Source organism: Pogona vitticeps, chromosome 2, assembly GCF_051106095.1.
Source record: "Pogona vitticeps strain Pit_001003342236 chromosome 2, PviZW2.1, whole genome shotgun sequence".
NCBI classification, from domain to species: domain Eukaryota; kingdom Metazoa; phylum Chordata; class Lepidosauria; order Squamata; family Agamidae; genus Pogona; species Pogona vitticeps.
The window spans coordinates 44860983-44883605 of NC_135784.1; the positions used below are offsets into that span (position 1 = coordinate 44860983).

The window sequence follows — 22623 nt, forward strand, 5'->3', positions numbered from 1 at the left end:
TTTCCAGCTGCTTACTTTTCACAATGGAACACATGAATACCAGCTGTTTAATTTCTAAGCAGTTCATATTTCCTTATGATGTTGCCATTGTGATGATTCAGGGGATGCAAAGAAAGACATCTTCTGCCTGGTTTGTACATGAGTGCATGCATATATACTTGCATGGGCGTGCACATGTACATGAAGTACTCAGCAGGGTCTTTAATACATGGAAAATGAAGCGAAAGACAGATACAAACGAAAGAAGCACTTGGAAAGATAAATCATTTTCTCAGGGTAAAGGCTATTTCAAAACACAGGCAAGAGCAACAAGAATGAGGAGAGAGCTAAAGTGAAGAGCAAGGGTCAGCAACTTCCAAAGAACAGGTGATTATGGTTATTTTGTACCCCATGGAACGTGCTACTAAGTGCAATTACAAAACCTGTATGTCCTTTAAGGCAGGTTATGTGATCCCAGCATGCCTGGATTCCAGAAGAAACATACTGATACTTTGTTTTAAAGAGGACCGGGCACCTTTGGTGGATTTTGGGGGCCCCAACACCTATCACCCACACCATACCTGAAAATGCTCCCCCCCCCCCACTATTGCAAAAACAAAACAAGAAGTACCTGGACAGCCACTTCTGTTTTGGATCTGTGTTTGTCGGCGAAGGAGAATTGTGGGCTTCTCATCCACCTGGAGTAAAAGTCTTCCAGGAGCAGAATGAGCCATTAAAATACTGTACAGTGGTAAGCTGGACAGTTCTAAAAAAACAAAAACCCTGACTACACTTTTCTTATTCCTGTTTCAAAGGAAATCCCACTTGCTTGTTTCTTCACCCTCTCTACAGTGGCAAATTCCTTGGTGGCAGGATGGCTGGGTGCCAGAAAAATGACCAGACCCTCCTTAACACAATAAATGTACCCACTTTTCAGAAACTAAGCAAGGTCAAGCAAGGTGAATACATGGAGGTGAGATCACTTGCAAATGGACAGGGTAGGGGCAGGAAAGAAGCTAGCCTGAAACCCTGGAGAGATGCTGAGGGTCAGAGATGACAATACTAGGCTAGAGGGACTGGGGCTCTGACTCCTTATAAAGCAGCTTCCTGTATTCCTATGGCATGAAGCCTCTGGGCCACATGTTGCCGCTGCTGGCCTAGAGAGGCACTCCTGATGGAATGGTTACCAGTTTTTTTAAAAATGAACCAACTGAAAGCACTGCTCAGTTGATGCTTCAGTTTTTTGGGCTCAGATGTGTCCACCAGAAATGAAATCAGCTTAGACAGCTCTAAAATGTGTACAGACAGTTGTCTCTCTCCTTTGAGTTTATTTTAGATTAAACTCCCAATGATGATGAAAGCTCTAAATTAGGCTAAAGGACCAAGGTGTTGGTTTTTTGTTTAGTCATTAAGTCGTGGACAAGAGCAGCCTCTCCTGTCTTCCACTGCCTCCCGCAGGTGGGTCAGATTCATGTTGGTCGCTTCGATGACACTGTCCAACCATCTCATCCTCTGTCGTCCCCTTCTCCTCTTGCCGTCACACTTTCCTAACATCAGGGTCTTTTACAAGGAGTTTTCTCTTCTCATGAGATGGCCAAAGTATTGGAGCCTCAGCTTCAGGATCTGTCCTTCCAGTGAGCACTCGGGGTTGATTTCCTTTAGAATTGATAGGTTTGTTCTCCTTGCAGTCCAGGGGATTCTCAAGAGCCTCCTCCAGCACCACAATTCAAAAGCATCAAAAGTTCTTCGGTCAGCCTTCTTTATGGTCCAGCTCTCACTTCCATACATCACTACTGGAAAAACCCTTCAAGGTAGATTGGCTCAAAGAAGGTGCCAGATTCCTCCATTTGTAGTGAGCAAAAATGAGTGTTCTGCTGGAGCTCTCTCTCTCTCTCTCTCTCTCTGTGAGATGTACCATCAAGTCCCTTCTGACTTATGGAGACTACCAAACAATGACTTGTGGCAGGTCCTGCAAATGAAAGGGTGTGGCTGCTGCTGATACAGACTTTAAACGAAAAGACATCCATGTAGTTTCATTCTGTTTAGATGAGCAGCACAGAAAAGAAATCCATTCTAGGAAGTTTAGGAGTAAAGGCAGAAAACAACCTAAGGAAGGAGGATAGGTGCAGGAAAAGCATTGCAGCTAGTCTGCTCATAGTCCTCCCTCTGGTGGTGACTCCAAGATACTAAAATTAAAATTACTAAAATTGTGTGCCATTAAGTCGATTCCAACTTAAGGAGATCCTTTGCACGGTTTGATAGGCAGAGAACGCTCAGAAGTGGTTTGCCATTCCCTTCTTCTGGGGGTGCCCTGGGATTGTGTTGTTTGCCTGCAGCTACACAAGCTGGCTCTTCTAGGATGCACAGTGAGGAATTAAACTCTCAACCTCTAGTTCTACAGCCAGATACCTAAACCACTCAGCAATCCAGCCAGCAATTAAAATGAAAGTATCCCCTTAACTGGACAAAAGGAGAGGAGAGAGATCCGTGACTTTATGAATTCTCTGCAAGTGTGAAAAAGAGGAGTTGATTTAGTTAAAATCCAGGTTCTTTAGATGGGGGATTTTAAAATCCCCCATCTAAAGTGTAACCTCTAAGGAAGGCGTGTGAAGGGAAAGACGAACACAATGGAAGACAAACATCTCCAGCCCATTGTGGCTGCCTCTTTGTTTTTGCTGCTGATGCTGCTGGTGCTGCAAACCACTTCCAAACACGCATTTGTCCTTAAACCAGAATTTGGCTGTCACCTCCCACAAACTACTCAGTGGGTCAGTGGCTACAAACTCTCTATGCACAGTGGTGAAGAGTGGCCAAAAGCGAACTTGTGACTGTTTCAGCCATTACCCCCCCGATGTCAACCATTCAGGAGGGGAGGGAGGGTGAAGGTTATTTTGAAGGTTGACACTTTCATACAGTACAAAATGGAAACACCCAATCATGCAGTGCATTGTGGTGAATCCCCTGCAGACACCAGTTGGCGCCCAGAGTTACACCATCTAGTCTGGAATATAGACACAAACAACCAAGTTCCCCCCTACCCCTAAATCATACCCTGCTTAAGTAGCGGTGAAGCCACTAGGTGCCCAACATGATGGGGGCTAACACACCATATCCAAGCCATGTGGCTTGCAGCCCATCTACTTCCCCCTCATGGAGAGAATAGAGCAGTGCCTCTCTCCTTGCCTGCCCATACAGACTGGTCACCTGCTTCCACATTTGTCTTTAGGTCAAGGGCTTCTCCTCTGCATTTATTTTCTTAGAGAGGATCTGTCCCAAATCTTTACTGTATAGTACCTTGGAAAGTTTATAGTTCACAAGTTATACGTATGTGCCACTGTGCAAAAAACAGGATATCCAGAATAGTGCTTGTCCACCATTATCAGGATCTTTGTGGTACGCAGTTCTGCATCAGCTGCCTTTGATTTACTCACCATTCCACATAGCATACAGACATATCAGAATCACTTAGCATCCGATCAACATCCATTAAACCAGAGTGTCTCTTAATACCAAGCTCCAACAGGGTTTTCAGAGTTTCTCTTAATATCTATACCTTGCATGGAAGAACACATCAGGGATGTATTCCCACAATTAACTTACAAGGAGGATGAATCTTTGGTATTTAGCCTTACTTTTATCTCAGCTGCAGATTCCTTTCTACTTGTTTCTCAGTGCAGTACTTTTCCGCTTTCCATTAGTACGTGGCACTCCATTCATCCTCCTAATTCTTCCATCCTTTTCTTTTTATCCATCTTTCTGTATAAAAAAAAAGTCAAGACAATGTCATTTTAATCTTCTCTAGTATTATGTCGTTAGTCTACATAAGCTCCTGAAAGAAATACTGTAAAGAGAATCAGGAACCTAACCCTCATATAGCACCAGACAGAAAAGTCTGGTGGAGTTTCCCATGAATTCCTCTGGGTAAAACATAGCACATAAGAAGCTGCCTTACGCTGAGTCAGATCCTTAGTTCCCTCTAGGCTAGTATTATCAACTCTGACTGACAGTAGCTCTCTGTAGGGGAAAAATAACAATCATGCATGTAACCTAACACTGGTTTTCATTGGAAAAGGAGTTTCACAGTCTAATATAATAATGCTTTGGCACTAACCAATCAGCAAAATCATTTTCCCTGGGCTTGAAGCAAACCCTCACTGCTGCTTTAGGGTAACCTTCAAAAATAGGAGCATCTTCTGTAAAACAGGGCATACAGCCGTCCTATCCTAGGATTATTTTGGGATTCTTTTCTCCAAGTGTCCCCCTCCATGAGACACAATTATGGGTCTTTTGAATAGTGGCACATTAGTTGAGGATTGCTATCCCTGGAGATGTTCACCTGGTGCCTAATTTAGTGGAAGCGAATTTTTATGCTGCTGTATTTCCACTTTGTCAGTGATGCATTCTCTCTTCTTTTGAATATATGTAAGTGGCCATCTTGTTGTGAAGGTCTAGAGTGGGGTAATTTACCTGTTCAATGAGGCAAACAGTCCAGCTGAAAACAGCATTATGGACCAAGGATGTATATCTTCATTTTATAGCCAGCTTGTCGCAGAGTATGATTTGTTTAATTTTTTGGTAGCCCAATATTTGGTAGTCCTCTGCCTATCACATACAAGTAATTTGTAATAATGTACAAGCCTAAGAGGCCTAAAGTCTCATCTGTATAAGGTTCTTGCACAACCATTTGTATTTGAGCATTCCGAGCATATATAATGTAATGAGACATAGAGTGGGATAGAAGAAGAAATAACTAATAATTTTTAATTATTATAGCTGATAGACAATAGGATAGTAGGAAAGAGAAATGAACAATCTTAGAAGATATATACAACAGACATATTGGGGACGTAGATGTTTGGAATGCTAACAAGGGACAAGAAATCACAAAACACACTGCCACACCACAGCAGAATAGCCTAGTTCCACATTGTATAAATCAGCAGATGTCAAATAAGTTGATGCAGCTCTTAATGAATCATGCAGGATCATTGCAGAGTGTTTCTATAAACAATGGCTATCACCCACCCACCCCTCCAGTCTACCCTGGTATTGGACTGCATAATTTATTTATTTATTTAATTTATACCCCACCCCTCTAGACCATGTCTATTCGGGGCGGCTAACTGGGAGGACAGGCAAGAGTCAAGGGAACACCCCCTTCCATGCCCATCCAAGTTTCGCTTATGCATGCCAGATCTGCATCCTCCTCCAGAATAAGGTATTGAATAATATGGAACTTGTTGGATACAGATCTGGGATTCAATGGCACCAGATTTACAGTGCAGGGATGGCTGATCTGACAACTTGAGTCTGACAGGTGTTCACAGTGGGATTGATGAGCGATTTCCAAAATGTCCTGTCTTCATTTGCCCTACTCAGCTCTTGTAAACGCAAGCCTGTGGTTTCCTCTACGAAGTCAGTCCAGCTCATAATTGGTCTTCCTCATTTCCTGCTGCCTTCCAGTTTTTCCCAGCATTATTCCAGAGAATCCTGCCTGCTCATGATGTGCCCAAAGTAGGACAGCCTCAGACTAAAACTATGGAGAATAAAAACAACACACATTGCTAAATGGATTAATGCTCAAAAGTGCCTCCCACTATTAAATGACTTAATAGACTTTGAAGTGGAACAAGAAGATCAAAGTAAAATGGGGTACTTGGATACAGGACAATTTTTTAAGTGTGGGTAAATTCATTCAATGGAGCACTAACATGCCCCAACATGTGTACAAAAGATCTAGCAAATAGCTGAGATAATTTTATTGAAATAACCTGCTCCTGATAAAAAAATTATCTTGAGCTTTTAATTTGGTTTTAATTTTACCTCTATCTTCATATGCATCCATAATTTTATATTGTGAAATACTCTGATATGAATAATGAAAGCAAGACAAGTCATGGAATGGTTTACATTACTTCCTTACTGAAAATATATTAATAGAACATTATTCTCCCCCCCCCCCCAAAAACGTATTTGTAGTGTTTGTCTCTCTTTTGTATCTTGTCATTTTTCTCTACTACTTTCATCCCTACGCTAGAGGGCGCACTGTGCAAAACTACAATTCTACTACAGTACAGTACTTCAAACTTGCTCTGTCTTGTTTTTATTTTACCAAATGCTTCTGATTCAAGAAGTTGACAAGTTATAACAGATTTTGCTTTTGTGCTGAAGCCTTTGGAGTTCACAAATATTAAAATTCAATGTTAGTTTAAAAACTGCAACTTCTCCTGACACTCCTTTCTTTTCCCCCTCCAGCTTTTGGGAGACATGCTGAAGTACATACATCACCTTAGCTCAGAGTCAAATAATTGTGGGTTATTGCCAGCACAATTCTATGCATATTTACTCAAAGCTAAGCCACATAAGTTCAGCCGCTCTTACTCTCCCTTAAGTAGTCATAGGGCTGCATTCTAACTAACGCCACATCATAGTGCAAAATCTTGCAACAGCAAGTACATCAAAATGTTTTGCTGCTGTAAGTCGCGGACCATAAAATCCATAACCCATTTTTTAAAAATACACTACAGTTCTATGAAGAGGCATAATTGTGTTGTGTTTGTGGAAGACACATTGACCAATCTGATCTTTGTACTAATACACAATTACAGTATTCTCTAGCTTTGATAGGAAAGCAGAACTTCAGATCTGGCCAGACATGGCCCCACAGTACACCAACAATCTCAGAGATAATCATCTGACATTCCCTGATAACACTGATTATATTGGGGAGCCAGCCCAGAGGGTAAACTCTTTGTTTTAGCTTTAGGTTCTTTCAGAAGGTTTCTCTTTTTTCCCCCAGTCCTTTTAGGTACTTGGTCTTTGATCTAAGCCTGAAAAGTCATTTATCTGCTTTAATTTCAATTTTCCTCATTTGGATCCCTGGCACTGGATCAAGTAAAGCCTCAAATGTATTCCAGAAAATCAAGGCCAGGACAACAGCAAAAGTAGGCAACACAGTAAGAGTGTCTGAGAAACAAAAGCCATTGTCAGACCTATACAGTGTGCCTGTTACTTCACATCACGTCCTATTCAGCAGCAGCATCAGAAAACAGTACTGTTGAGAAAAAAACACATCACCATGCTCATCATCTTTCCGTGTCACCACTCACCAGACCTTCCAAATGAGGAAATCCTAATGAAGTCCAATAAGTTCTCTTGACCTCTTTTTTGGAATTCTGAATCAATCATCCTTGAGAAGCACTCCATGTAAAGCTACTAAAGCAGGGGTCCCCAACCTTGGGTCCCCATATGTTTTTGGACTACAAGTCCCAGAACTCTTGGCCAGCACTGCTAGTGGTGAAGGCTTCTTTAGTCCAAGAACTTCTGGAGACCCAAGGTTGGGAATGACTGCACTAAAGGCTTAGAAAATGAAAGAAAATGCATCTTTCGTGTTTCTTGCAGTTCAGTTTAACCCGAAAGTCTCATCCGTAATCAGCCATGTTAATCTATTACAGGAAAAAAAAAGCCTTGCAGCACCTTAAAAGTTTTATCTGGCATAAGCTTTTATGGACTGCAGCCAATTTTATGAAATGCATCTGATAAAGTGGGCTTCAGTCCATGAAATCTGGTGCCAAAGAAAACTTGTTCATCTGGTCTCAAGGCTCTTTCTCATTTTTTGTTCTTCAAACTCTTGGATGGTTCCCACAAAGTCCATTTCTACAAGGGATTCCACCCCACCATCCACTGGAACCTAGCCAAGTTCGCATGCTAGATACCAGCTCTGCTCTCCAGACCCTAAATTATATTACAAGTGTACAGGTGGCTGCTTTACATCTTTGACTTGTAACTCCTCTTTCTTATTGTTTGGGCGAACTTACATGACAGCTTCCACACAGAATACAACATAAAATCTATTGTCTGCAATGAACTCTCACTGAACAGGAACTCATCAAGAAATTTAGCTCTACCCCTTGTGACCTGAATAGGGAGAAAGTTTTTTTAATTAACATTTATACTCGAGTATAAGCTGACCCGAATATAAGCTGAGGCACCCACTTTTACCACAAAAAACTGGGAAAGCGTATTGACTTGAGTATAAGCCGAGGGTGGAAAATGCAGCAGCTACTGATACATTTCAAAAATAAAAATAGATACCAATAAAATTACATCAATTGAGGCATCAGTAGGTTAAATGTTTTTGAAGATACTGCCCTTCTGAGATGTGAGACACATTTCACTGCCTGCGGTGAGAGAACTCATACCAGATGCTGCACTTATCAACTGCTCTACTGCTACGTAACAAGATGGAGGGAGACGGAGGATGGAGGAGGAAGGTGGGAGGAGGAAGGTGGGTACATAGAATATGCAAAAGGAGGATGGGAGTGTCCTGGAAGCGGAAATGCAGTGTACTTAACCCGGGTCATCGGACCACCCACAGAGGCTACAAGCGCCCGTAGATGAGTGGGGTGTGTGTGTCCCGAAAACACCCGCACTGCAGGAGATAACATGTAATTTTGATACTGACACGAATATGAGCCGAGGGGGTGCTTTTTCAGCAAAAAAAACACCCTGTTCTGAAAGACTAGGCTTATACTCGAGTATATACAGTAATACTATGGCCAATATCCAGTTGCATAACAAGCTAAGTCATACATTTTGGTCTATTCTTTAATGGTTAAAAAAGAGAGAGAAAAGCCCTTATAGCAATCCCCCAGGTTGCGTGCACACAGCAAGCCAGCAGGCATTCATCCCTGCGAATTGTGGTGGGGCTTCTTTATTTACTCATGAGGAATGGACTGTAATGTATGAACTTGCTTACAGTATGCAACAGGAGTTTGGCCTATATATATTAATGAGCTCATCTACACAAAGAAATATATCTGTGTTATCTATCATACAACTATTGCTAATGGCCACTGTTAACATATTTATCACTGCTTGCATTTAATTATTGTTGCATTTCAATTCCCTTTTGTCCAATGAATTACAAACCCCTGACCACCCAATTATATAAATAATTATTATCCATCTGAGATAACTACAGTAGGTCCCCCTATTTATGGAATCACTATCAGCTGATTCACTTATCCACTGCCTGAAAAAATGAAATATTCCCCTCCCCCAGAAATACTATATTTTTAAATATTTCCAGGGTGTATTTACCAGATGTGACCAGTAGAGAGAGCCATAGACTATGCAATGTATAGTGTTCAATACTTCTAAGTTTTTTGGCATCTGTGGACTGGGGGGGAGGGGTACGGAGAACCGATCTCCTGCAGTCCTACTGTGTAAGCACTGGAGAAGTGAGATATAGTTCCAAGTATTGCGTTATAATACATGCCATAAGCCTCTGTTGTTATGAGGCATCCAGTCAAAACTATAAAAACCCTAATAGGCCTTTCAATGTGTGGTTTTACTAGTTTAACATTCCCAGTGAGCTTCCATGACTGAGTGGGGATTTGAATCCAGGCCTCCTGAGTCCTAGTCCATCACTCTGCTACATCATAATGGGTATCCCATAAACCTCTGTACTACATATCAAGTACACATAGAATCATAGAATAATGAAGTTGGAAGGGGTCTATAAGGCCATCGAGTCCAACCCCCTATACAAATCAATAGAATACAAATCAAAGAATATCTGCCAAGTGGTTGTCTAAATTTTGCTTGCATGCTTCTAGTGATGGAGCACTCAGTACCGCTTGAGGTAATTGGTTCCATTGCTGTACTGCTCTAACAGTTAGGAAGTTTTTCCTGATGTTCAGCCAAAATCATTCAGTCATGATGTAGCATCAAATGATAGTGATTTATATGTCCCTATGAACCATATAGAGCAGGGTCAGAAGACCAGCAGTCGTAAGATTGAATCCACGCAACGGAGTGAGCTCCCGTTGCTTTGTCCCAGCTCCTCGCCAACCTAGCAGTTCGAAAGCATGTAAATGTGAGTAGATAAATAGGTACCACCTCGGTGGGAAGGTAAACAACGGTCCGTGTATAGCTGCGCTGACCATGTGACAACGGAAACTGTCTTCGGACAAACACTGGCTCTACAGCTTGGAAACGGGGATGAGCACCGCCTCCTAGAGTCGAACATGACTGACTAAAATGTCAAGGGGAACCTTTACCTATAAACCATCACCATCCAAATATCATAAACAGAACAGTCACCTCAGATACTGTGCCTGACTATGGACGCCATTACACATTTAGCCCAAACTGTCTAATGCTATGTCCTTAGGTAGGTTTGAACAGAACACCAGCCCATGCTTTGCTATGACATCTGAATCAACACCATCAGACAAATTATGATTTCTAAGAGGCTGCCAATCTAGTATAAGAAAACTACAATTTCAGGCTGGTTCATAAACCACAGTTTGCCGAAGTGTGCTGTGGCATTGCCTCTAAACTACCAAAGCATGGTTTGGAACATTGCTTCAGACTTGGAGGATGTTGTGTGAGTAGGAGGGATACTCAAGGCAAGGAGGAGGAAAGGAGAGGGAAGGGGAAACGATGGTTTGTCGTCAAAGCAACAGTTACCATAAACAGTAGCTTAGCATGACATCTGACCCAACATATGGTTGAAATTGACGACTGTACAGCTATCATATACAACACACAGCTATTTTGTGAAATGTAGGATTGAATCATAGAATAGAATCATAGAAAACTGGAGTTGGAAGGGGCCAATAAAGCCATCGAATCCAATCCCCTGCTCAGTGGAGGAATCTAGGTCAAAGCAGATCTAACAGATGGTTGTCCAATTTTCTCTTGAATACCTCCAAGCACTGGAGCACTCACCACTTCCCAAGATTTGGTTCCATTGTCATACTGCTCTAACATTATGAAGTTTTTCCTGATATTCAGTCTAAATCTGGCTTCCTGTAGCTTGAGCTGATTGTTATGTGTTCTGCATTCTGGGATGATCAAGAGCAGATCCTGCCTCTCCAATGTATGACTACCTTTCAACTATTTGATTGTTTCTTAAGAAGTTAAGGACAATAAAGCAGACCACATTAGGTGCTTGAAACAGAGGCCATCAATAAATACAGATAATCACTTATCACATTTCAGAATGCATCCCTACTTGTATTCTATTATTATACAATTCTACCACTATAAAACACCCAGATCCTCAAAGAGCTGCCCATTATTCAAAAATTTAGTAACAAAATTTAGGAACACGGCTATGAGAATTTTGTGTTGGACTCTAAAGCAGAAAAGAAGCATAATCAACAACACTGAGGAATAGCACCGAAAACTCAATAATAAACTGTTCACTCTGCTTTTAATGTTTAATTTTTTTCGCTCCAATCAAGCAAAGGAGATCAAATGGAAAACTGCAGGAAGAAATCAGGTCCTATCCTGAATTATGAACAATGGGTTTCATGCAGTATTAATCGCAATGATTCAAGTGCCTTAAATCACAGTAAATAAAGATTTAGGAATAGGGCAATAATCCACTCTGATGGTGATCTTGTATCATTGCTGAGTAAGGCTTTGCCAGGTTTTAATAGCTTCTCACAGAAGTTGTAACTCACAGGAACAGATAATCAAAGAAGGTACCATAGAATAGATGGAAAAATGGTACCGCACATCCACAAAGACAGTACTTACTCTCCAGTCAGTTCTCTCTAACAGCCAGCTAATTCATCCCAGGGTCTGATGTGGATTAATCTCCCCTTCTACTAGTGATCATTGAAGGTGACAGGACCACAGGGTCATGAAACAGGGTCACTGAGTAATAAGAGAAAGCTAATAATGTGTGAGACCTATATGATGGGATTCCCATCCTATACCCTGGATGGATAGAGAGATAGACTTGCTGCTGTGTTAGTTACAGCTGTATGGACAGTTTTGAGTAAGGTGGCCACAAAGCCTGCCTGTCCTGCCATCACTTTGCCATTCTGATAGCAAATGCTGTTTCAAGTTACTTTGAACTTTACAGCAAGACGCGAGGTACATGTGTGCAGTGGTGGGATTCAAATAAATTAACAACAGGTTCTATGTCCTAATGATAAATAAATAAATAAATAAATAAATAAATAAATAAATAAATAAATAAATAAATAAATAAATAAATAAATAAATAAATAAATAAATAAATAAATGTCCAGGACATTTAAAAAAAAGGTACCACATAAGCAACAGTCTTATGTGGTACATTTAACTTGAAAAAAAATCATAGTAAAATGAGGACGGTTGGGTGTTTGACTGAAACGGTCTCACCCCAAAACTTTTTCCCTCTGTGTCCTGCCCTCATGCCTTGTCAATCACCCCCCCCCCCGCCTCGAGGCCATGAGCTTTCCTCCAGTGACGTCAAGGAGTCATCCTCCCCCCCATTTCCCCCACTGACGCTTCTGCTCTTTCCAGGGCTTTATCTCTCTCACTCACACCCCACCTCAGACGGCTCAGTGTGGCACAGGAAGGGAGGCAGCTAATTTTGCCTCCCTCCCCCCCCGCTCGTCGCTGGTCACCTGGCCCCTCCTCCTTCATTCATCTCAGGCCAGCAAACGGTTCTAAGAACCAATAGTACATTTAGGAATCGGTTCTATAGAATAGGTGAGAACCTGCTGAATCCCACCTCTGCATGTGTGTGTTCCGCATCTAACCCACCCACCCAAGTCTTTCACAACTCCCAGAGCTGCTGGGAGGGAGACACTCGCAACTCTTGCCAGCATCCGACTGGAGACAAAGTTTTCCCTACAAAACACTGCAAATATTCCCTTTTTCAGTTCAGCAGGCTATCTGAGAGCCTCTTTTCTGAAAAGGAAGCTAGGTGAATCTAGACCTTTCTTAGGCCTTTCTGTCAAATGAGCCCCATTTAAGTGTCTGTAGGTGGCTGTTTTTTGTCAGCCGGAACTCCAAGAATGGAGAATTATTGGATCTATAGTCCAAAATCCCTATGCATGCTAAATAAAATACATGTGCTACATAATGAAAATGAATGGCATTTAGTCCACATAATCATCACAATGCCATATTGGCTGGAATGCTTGCATGTTTTTCATTCTCATGGCAGCAATTTCCTTATTGAACATATTCAAGCTTTGGTCTGATTTGATTTGCTTAACTTGGGGGATTTATGCAGCTAATTACAACTCAGAATGTGTTTGCAGCTTTGGTGATTTTCTCCTTCGTCCGGCATGCACACACTGCGGCTGCAGCAAGGTCACAAAAAACTGCTACCAACATTAAAGCGTATATCATCAGTTCTGTGGAAGCCCTTGTAGCTGTGCGGGTGTCTGTGTGGAGCAATAAAGGCTAGCTATGGCTGTGAAAACTCTCCCATAAAGATGGTGTCTCTTCGGGTGCAAAAGTGCAGTCAAAGAGTGATAAGCAGGTACATGTTTCTCAACCCGTGTTTCTCATCCATTGCAGCAAACATGTACTATTTGGGAACCTGGACTAAGCAAGGGGGCAAGGGCAGGGAAGAGATGATGAAATAAGTCTAGTACTGTAAAAGAAATTCTGGCTGACATCCTATGGCATAGCTCTGTATGCGCCACAGTGATGACATCAACAGAAGGAGCACAACAAGTCACTGCTGGTTAAAGGCTCCCTTTGTCTATTTCAAAGTGCACTTGACTTGATCACATTGTGCACAACCCTGCATGCACCCCAAAAGTGCCTTTGGTCAGTGGCAATTTACTTTTAATCGGCAGTGATCCACCACTGATTAAGTTGTCATTCCCACTGTATGCACAACAGGATGCCAGCCATTAAGGTGAATTGCCTTCTCACTCACCACTTCGGATTCAGTGAAATACCGTCTCACTGGATCTGAAGGAGCCTAATTCCCAGGCGCTTCTGCTCCACAAGCTTCCAGCCTAAGAAATACTTTACAGCCGAATTTAAAAAAAAAAAAAAACATAGAAGAAACTAAAGTTTCATACATTTCAAAGACGAGAGAGATGACCATCTAATCACTATCTAGGTTAATTTTTTTAAAAGCCTTTTTTCAAAAGAAGCATACAGTGCTTTTTTTTTGAGGGGCTGTATCCTATAGGCAATTCTAGAACAGCAATTTTAAAAATGCTATTTTTGATCAAAAAATTGTTTTACAGAAAAGCTTGAAATGTTGGGGGTTACTTTCATCAAAGCAAGTCTTTACAGCTCCTTTTAGAGGAGGCAAAACGGAACCTTTCACCTGCTCACGTTGCTCACTCCCGTGTAAGTAAGCCCTCTCTTCCTCTAGTGGAGGCAGGACTCAACACAACACGGAACTGTGCAGCACATTATGAAAGCAGTGCGCTATGGAAACAATGCTGTTGTGACTCCTTGTGGCAAAAAGTAAGGAACTATCTCATTGCGTACGAAAGCACAATACTTCTTTCTTGCACTAACTGTATTCTTTGCGGCATAATGTAATCCAAGCTGTAGATAAAAATGCACACGGCTGTTCCAGGAAACTCATCTCATCCCCCAAGTTCTAGGAACAGAGCAAGGTGGGCTGCTTCTCAAAGACAGCTATCGAGTTTAGGATGCATGCAAGTTAATAACCGATGGAGATCTACAATGTAATCTCTCATTTGATGATCAGTATTTCATTTCTGCACCCTGTTCCGCACTTCAGCAAAATCCCAGAGAAAGTGGCCAACAAAAATTTAGACATTATTTCTAATGAAACAAATGTGAAATCATACTGTCGCACCGAGGAGGTAATCCAAAGTTTAATATATTACAAGATAATATTTGGAAATATTTTATCTCTTCTGGATGAGGTAAGCAAGAGATTTAGCAAGAATGGCACTGTCACTGCCATGGGAAACAACTGGCCAAGGCTGCTGAGCTTGATTGATGAACTGTTACATTCCAAGAGAATTGGGAAGGACTCTTACAAAACGGGAGAAATGTCAGGACCAGGCAGGGCTCCAAGAAGGCCACACGCACAACACAAAGGGAGACTCTTGGCAATGTGAAGAGGTCTTAAATCTTCTGAAGGAAGGACTATGGGCCGATGTTTGCAGTGCAAATGTTATGCCTTTACATTCAGTCAAGTGAACGGTGCTGAAACCTGGTTTTCTTCGGGGGGGGGGAATGCTCTTTTGTTCTGTGAATTTTTGCAAAAAGCTTGTTAACAGCATTTGCAGGAGGTCCTCCAGACACCATGACTGGAGGTCTGGAGACTCCAAGAGTTGTACTCTCCACCGCTCTTCTTCCATGCATTCAAGCAGAATACTTCCCACAGTGCACTGCTATAATGTGCTCAGAATTACCTTATGATATGTGAAACATAGGGTTGGACCCAGATGGATACTATAAAAATCAATAGGACTAGGTGGTCATGAATAGGAGAGTTGCTTCTCAAAGTCCCAGTGATTCTAATGGGTCTCTTTTAAGCATGGGGGGGGGAACACCCCAGACATCCCTGTCAGGCTGTTTGCTGTCGCCTTGCATCCCCTGGCAAAGCTGACAGAGTGTCCAGCTGCTCGGCAGACAGGGAGATGAAGGCCACAAGCAGGAGACAGGAGTCAGGAAAGGACTAGGCACACCTGGACAAGGAGACAGGGGCTTGACCTAGCTGGTGGGTGCCAGAGATAAGGCAGGGAGAGAAGGAGAAAGGATGGGAGAACTCACTTCTCTTGACAAGCTCAGAAGAGGGGGAGTGGAGAGAAGCTGAAGATGAGCTGGAACCAGGGTTCTGCATCCTGAGAGAAGTAGTTGTGGTCACAGTCCAAAGCTCCTTGACCAGGTCTGGGTCCAGGTGGCAAAGGAAGGGGTGTCATGGAGGTGCACTGATCTTTAGCCCTCCACCATTACCTGTCCCTCCCACCAGCCTCATGGAGACCCTATCATCCACTAGGGGGAATCATGTACTGTATTTTTTGCACCATAAGACTCACTTTTTTCCCACAAAACAGCGGTGTGGAAAGTCTGTGCGTCTTATGGAGCGAAGAAAACAGATTATATTTTCCTGTTTTCTTCTCCTAAAAAATTGGTGCGTCTTATGGAAAGGTGCGTCTTATGGAGCGAAAAATACGGTATGTATGGTGTAGTCATGCATGGACATTTCTCATTACATGGAACTAAAGCTAATCATTTGATTCTACAATATTGGGATTTAATGTTGAATTATTGCAAACAAAACTGTAATTTTCTACCTGGTTACTTTTGAAAGTAAATCCCTACAACATGCACAGGGCTTCACTGGACGATAAGTGTGGGTAGAACTGAGGCTAGAATTTTCCTAACACCTTTGCCAGTGTTGAGATAGGTATCTGGATACAGAGTGCAGTTTATTTGCTGACACAATATTTGTGGATTTCACAGTCTACTTATCCAGATAAGTCTGAAACTATTTTCCTTTTCAGTATTGTGATATTCAATAATACACCATAGGATCAGCAGCTGGTTTCAGTAATCAAGGTGGCTCTTTCCATAATCCACATTGTTCAAAGTGCTCAAAGATTCTTTGCCTTCAAATTCCAGCATCAACTACTAACCCACAGAAAAATCATTTTTTAAAAATGAAATTACAATTCCCTGCCAAAACATAGCAACAAAAAGCTAAATCTAAGCTGGAACTTCAATAAACCTTTTTTTAAAAAAATTCATGCTTATTTAAAAAGATAGCTTGAATAAAACTCTCTTCCCAGGTGTTTCTCCAGTTTTTTTCTTTAAGGTAACAGGACTAAATCTTTAGGTGTTACCTCCTATTTGAGAGATTTCTGAAATCTGAAGAACCATTAACCATCTGCAATTCTCTGTTGCTGCCACTACTTAATTAAAGTTTGAAAAAATACTTGAAAATTGGTAAAAATTACCAAACAAATACGAGTTAATGAATTATCATTTAATGAATTAGCTTGAAGGAATAAAGTCGAGCTTCCCATAGCAAATAATATCATAAAACACATTGGCTGAAACACAGTAACAAGTCACAATTAGAGTAGGCCCATTAAATCTGTGGGATTTGGTGAGTCAGTGTCTATGTAAGTTTCACTGATTCAGTGGGCCTACTGTAGTTACAACTTAGTCCTGGATTTTTTCCACTTGAATCTCCTTTCAATGTTTGGGTTTATGCAGCCCACTCATATATTCAAGATTATGAGTGATGCCAATGATACTCAGAATCAACCCCAGTAAATATTCTCTGATCTATCCAGTTCATATTTTCAGCTCATTTAGCTGACTTCATGAGCCCCAATTTTTCTTATATTTTACCTCTACAATGCACTATTTTGTAGTGATGTATCACAGTAACTCACACTATTTGTCTCAAAAGGGGGGTGGGAGAATGAGGAGGGGCGAAACATGAGGTAATGTTATATATTCATTCATATCATCTGTCTCTTCTTTTTCTAATGAATAATTCCCAAGACTTAACTCTGCTACTGTGTCTTGAGTTTGTTAAGGATGGAGGCAATAGTTAAGAATTATGGGGAATCAGCTAGAGTTGGCATAAGAGTAGATCTGTGTTCCTTTCTGCTTCTCCTTCAAACAGCCCTCATCTGTGCACAGTTATGCAGCTTGTGGGCCTGTTTCCAGCATCTAAACACCACTGGCATTTTGTTCTCAGGATAGAAAGGTTACTGCGTTCTCACTGGCATTCAGGCCAAACTAAGTAATTGTTTGCCTGGGATAGTTACGATTCTCGATAGCTATTCGCTAGAAAACCATGGGACACAAAGGCTATCAAGAATAGTAACTATCCCAGGTAAACAATAGCATATGGACTATTGCTCCTAAAGAAGGTAATTAACAAATCTCAGGAAGATTTTAAGGCAACCATTACAACTAGGGGCATTTTTCAAGAAAGCTATTTGTTCCTGGCTAATATGGTATTTTGCAGATTGTTTCTATGAGGGTTTATTCTGAATTAAGACCTGTAAAACGGATGTTAGATTACTCAAGACAGCAAACATATAGTGGTTCCGCACTCTTGTTAAAAATTACATAACCATTTTATTTTGAGAGTGGAAAGCACAAAACTGTTTCTTGAATTTTTAATGCAAAATGTTGTTGTTTTAACTTAAAAACATGTAACATTTTCTCCATGGTGTTCAAACTGTATTTTAGTAATATAATTGATATAACTGTGTGTTAATATTTATAAAGAGTTTTTATTGATCATTTGTTCTTTAAACATGTTATAAGATGCCTGGGGTCCAAAGTCAGGTGAAGAAGGTGTCATATCAAACAAACAAACAAACAAACAAACAAACAAACAAACAAACAAACAAACAAACAAACGCAAGAAAAGAAGAAACTCTATGCACTGTATCAAGACAGCTTACACTTTGTTATTCTTTAGCAATATTTTTCCTACTGCATTTGCTGCCTTCAGAAACCCCCTTTTCCTCAAACACATTATCTCACAAGGAAAACAGGACCGACATTTGTTAAGAGGTGAGTACCTGCTTCATACAAAAAACCTTAAACTTTTCATAGAGACAGTTTTTATAGTATATCACAGAAATGAGTACAACTCTTCACACTTCATGAATATTTTACTATATCTTTTCATGTGACAACACTGAAGAAATGCACTTGGCTACAATGTAAAGCAGGGAGTATACAGCTTGTATAACATGTAAATGTGCTGTCCCCTCAAAATAACGCAATACACAGCCATTAATGTCTATACCGCTGGCAACAAAAGTGAGTACATCCCTATGTAACAATGTCCAAATTGGACCCAAGTAGTTGTTTTCCCTCCCGGGTGTCATGAGACCTGTTAGTGTCACAAGCCTCAGGTGTGAAGGGAGAGCAGGTGTTATCACTCTCACTCAGAGTGGTCACTGGAAGTTCCACATGGCACCTCATGGTAATGAACTGTCTGAGGATCTGAAAAAATGCATTATTGCTCTGCATAAAGATGGATGGCCTAGGCTATAAGAAAATTGCCAAAACCCTGAAACTGAGCTGCAGCACGGTGGCCAAGACCATACAGCGGTTTAACAGGACAGGTTCCACTCAGAAGAAGCCTCGCCATGGTGGACCAAAGAAGCTGAGTGCCTGTGCTCAGCATCATATCCAGACGTTGGTTTTGGGAAATAGACGTATGAGTGCTGCCAGCATTGCTGCAGAGGTTGAAGGGGTCGGGGGATCAGCCTGTCAGTGCTCAGACCATACACTACCCACTGCATCAAATTGGTCTCCAGGGCTGTCGTCCCAGAAGGAAGCCTCTTCTAAAGATGATGCACAAGAAAGACCGCATACGGTTGCTGCAAAGAAGCTGACTAAGGACATGGATTTCTGGAACCATGTCCTGCGGTCCAGTGAGACCAAGATAAACGCATTTGGTTCAGATGGTGTCAAGTGTGTGTGTCGGCAACCAGGTAAGGAGTACAAAGACAAGTGTGTTACGCCTACAGTCAAGCATGGTGGTGGGATTGTCATGGTCTGGGGCTGCATGAGTGCTGCTGGCACTGGGGAGCTACAGTTCATTGAGAGAACCATGAATACCAACATGTGACATACTGAATCAGAGCATGATTCCCTCCCTTAGGAGATTGGGACGCAGGGCAGTATTCCAACATAACGACCCCAAGCACACCACCAAAATGACCACTGCCTTGCTAAAGAAGCTAAGGGTAAAGTTGATGGACTGGCCAAGCATGTCTCCAGACCTAAACCCTGTTGAGCATCTGTGGGCCATCCCAAAATGGAAAGTGGAGGTGCGCAAGGTCTCTAACATCCACCAGCTCTGTGATGTCATCACGGAGGAGTGGAAGAGGACTCCAGTGGCAACCTGTGAAGCTCTGGGGAACTCTATGCCCAAGAGGGTTAAGGCAATGCTGGAAAATAATGGTGGCCACACAAAATATTGACACTTTGTTTCCAATTTGGACATTGTCACTTAGGGGTGTACTCACTTTTGTTGCCAGCGATTTAGACATTAATGGCTGTGTGTTGTGTTATTTTGAGGGGACAGTACATTTACATTGTTATACAAGCTGTATACTCACTGCTTTACATTGTAGCCAAGTGTCATTTCTTCAGTGTTGTCACATGAAAAGATATAGTGAAATATTTATGAACTGTGAGGGGTTGTGCTCACTTCTGTGATGTACTATAGTTCATAAAGCCAGATATGAAAGTTATAAATAAGCGGCTCAGACTGCAATCCTAGACATAGATGGGCAACCAATATCGATTTGAGGGTTACACTGAAAACTATGGAAACCTTTGGGGAAATGCCAAAATGTGCACTCCACACATATCAAAAGACACACAACCTCTCCACTTCCATGACTACGATCACTGACGTAGAGGAAAGTGGCTGAGGTTAAAAACCATGCTATCTGACTCATTTCCTAATGTGTATCCATGCACATATCCCCTCCCCACCCTCAAATGCTGGGATGTCAAGTAGCTCTCCTAAATCTGGATCAGTAAATGGACAAACTGAATTCTACAGGATTAGAACCCGAGTGTGAGGCAAAAATCCTTTGCCTGAAAACATTAGCTTTGTTTCCCTGCTTGTTTCACAGATCTTTTGAAATCATTACTTTGGTTTCCCTTCCTTTCCTTTGTTCTACTTCTGTCTCCCCTCCTGCCCCAATTTAGGTTTCAACCAACTATCTGCCATCTGCCTCTCTTTCCCCTCTTAATAAAGGCTTATGCTCTCCATCCCCTCCGCTCCACATCCTCTCTTCCTCTCTGTCTGATGCTTGCTCTTCTTACCACAAACCCTAAGCTTCCCACATCAGTTGGGTGTTTGCATCTAATCCTGCCCAGATCTTAAGCACATACACTGTATTACTTGCAGATTTAACAGAAAGATGATTAATTTGGCCCTGTGCTTCTGACATACAAGATAAAGAAAAATCTAATTTTCTTTATCTTCTGTGGCCCTCAAAAGATAATAAAATTATTAATTTGATGAATATATTATCTCTCAAAGGGGGAAAAGAAGGATATTTTGTATTTTAAAAAACCATAAAACCCCTCACTAAAGCACCATTAATTTTTGGGCTTGTAACATATAGCTTGCCAAAGTTTGGTGCTAAGAAATATTAAATTTTTCATATCTATGATACCACATTTGAATTGACTGTAAGCTAATCATTAGTTATAAAAACTAGTTACTAGATTCTGATACTGGAAATCCCAGGGTTAATTGTTGGTTACATATTAAATTACACATGGATATATAAATCACATCATCACCACAACCACCCCCTTGCCACTACTCATACTCTAGGGTCTGTGAGCTCAAAGACAGTATGGTTAGGATTAGGCATCCTTCAGTATCAAGAGACTATGGTAACATGCTTTGAATAGAGAACTTGGAACAGCGTCTAGTGTGGCCAAGGAGGCCAATTCAAGAGTGACAGTCGCTTCCACGCTGAAGACAAATACAATCTGTCTCCTGTCCAGCTCACTGATTTGGCTGGTTTCGCTACTGCCTCTTTGCCTCGGCCTGCTGGACAAGTGCCTCTTCAAATTGGGAGAGGCCATGATGCACCACCTGCCTCCGGGCTGAATGCTCAGATGTCAAAGTTTCCCATCTGTTGTGGTCTCCATCTGGGGAGTTTTCCCTGAACTAATTCTCCATACAAGAGATCTTTTGGAATCAGACCATCAGATCATCAGCCATTACTGAACACAGACATCGCTGTTTCAGTAATGTATACATGCTAAAAATTCCAGCTTGTTCTATAACTACTCTGTTTGGAAAAACAGTACATAGTAGCGGACTATTGGTTGGTTCCTAAAGGAAGAGAACACCAACAGCAAGATCTTGTTCATTGGCCCCCACTGTCTCACTACATGGTGTTCAAACAATGCACAATATTCTTGTGAAAAAAGAAAAAGGTAGAGAAGTTGAAACGCAGACAGTCTAGCAGCCTATCTGTTTTGCTGCATACAGTCACTACAGGACAAACTGAGGGTGCTAATACAATGGCCTACAGACAACATTAATCTTTATCTGCATTCATAGGATGTGATGCAGTAGTGGATAGAGTGACAGACGAGGACCCTAGAGAACAGTATTCAAATCCCCTCTCGGCCACGGAAACTCACTGGGGGAGTGGAACTGGTAAAACCACTCCTTAAATATCTCACTTACCTTGGAAATCCTATCAGGGTTATTACAAGTTGGTTCCAACTTGATGGCACAAAATGCTCATATACACATACGCTAACATGTACATAACAACATACTTGGGTATAGTTCCTGTATTTTTGGGATGTTTCCTCTCAAAGGGATTGTCCATTTTTGCTAAGATTTTACAAAACACAATGGGCTTACGAACCTCATTTACATGTCAATACTCCCAAACTGCTTTCAGCTAAACCACAATTTTGCAACAGCTGAATCATATTAATCAGACAAGCTTGTCCCTTTCTAGTTTCTTGTAATAAGAGACAGGTGGCTCAGTCGCAATGTGAGGAGGCCGTCTGAAAGGCAGCTTGCTCAGCAAACTGCTGGGGTGAACAGTAATAATGTGGACAATTAACATTCATGCTTCAGGGCATGTTGGGAAGGAAGGCACAAAGGGTTGGAAGGAATTTAACTCATGCACTGATGAATAATTGGGAAGTTTTAGGGCTTGAATTCATTTAGAGGAGAAGCTGACAATTTTTCAGCATTGCAGCTTCAAATGGAAACATTAAGGTTTCTAGATTTGTATTTCTTAGGGATGGCACAGTAGTCCAAGATGTAGAATTAGATAGGGATCTTAATGCTCATACCACATGATAGCCACATGACAGCAGGTGTGGTTGCCTGATGGGGCTGGGCCTCCTAGTTGG

At 41.6% G+C, this 22623-nt stretch overlaps 1 protein-coding gene across 2 annotated transcripts in view; it reads right to left on the minus strand.

Moving 5' to 3' along the window:
* FRMD4B (FERM domain containing 4B) overlaps positions 1 to 22623 on the minus strand; it is a 268223-nt gene that overhangs the window by 198825 nt on the left and 46775 nt on the right. For both annotated transcript variants that reach the window (XM_072989416.2, XM_072989417.2), the window contains exon 2: positions 3612 to 3735. The gene's annotated coding sequence lies outside the window, so the exon portion shown is untranslated. The remainder of the gene's footprint in view (positions 1 to 3611; positions 3736 to 22623) is intronic.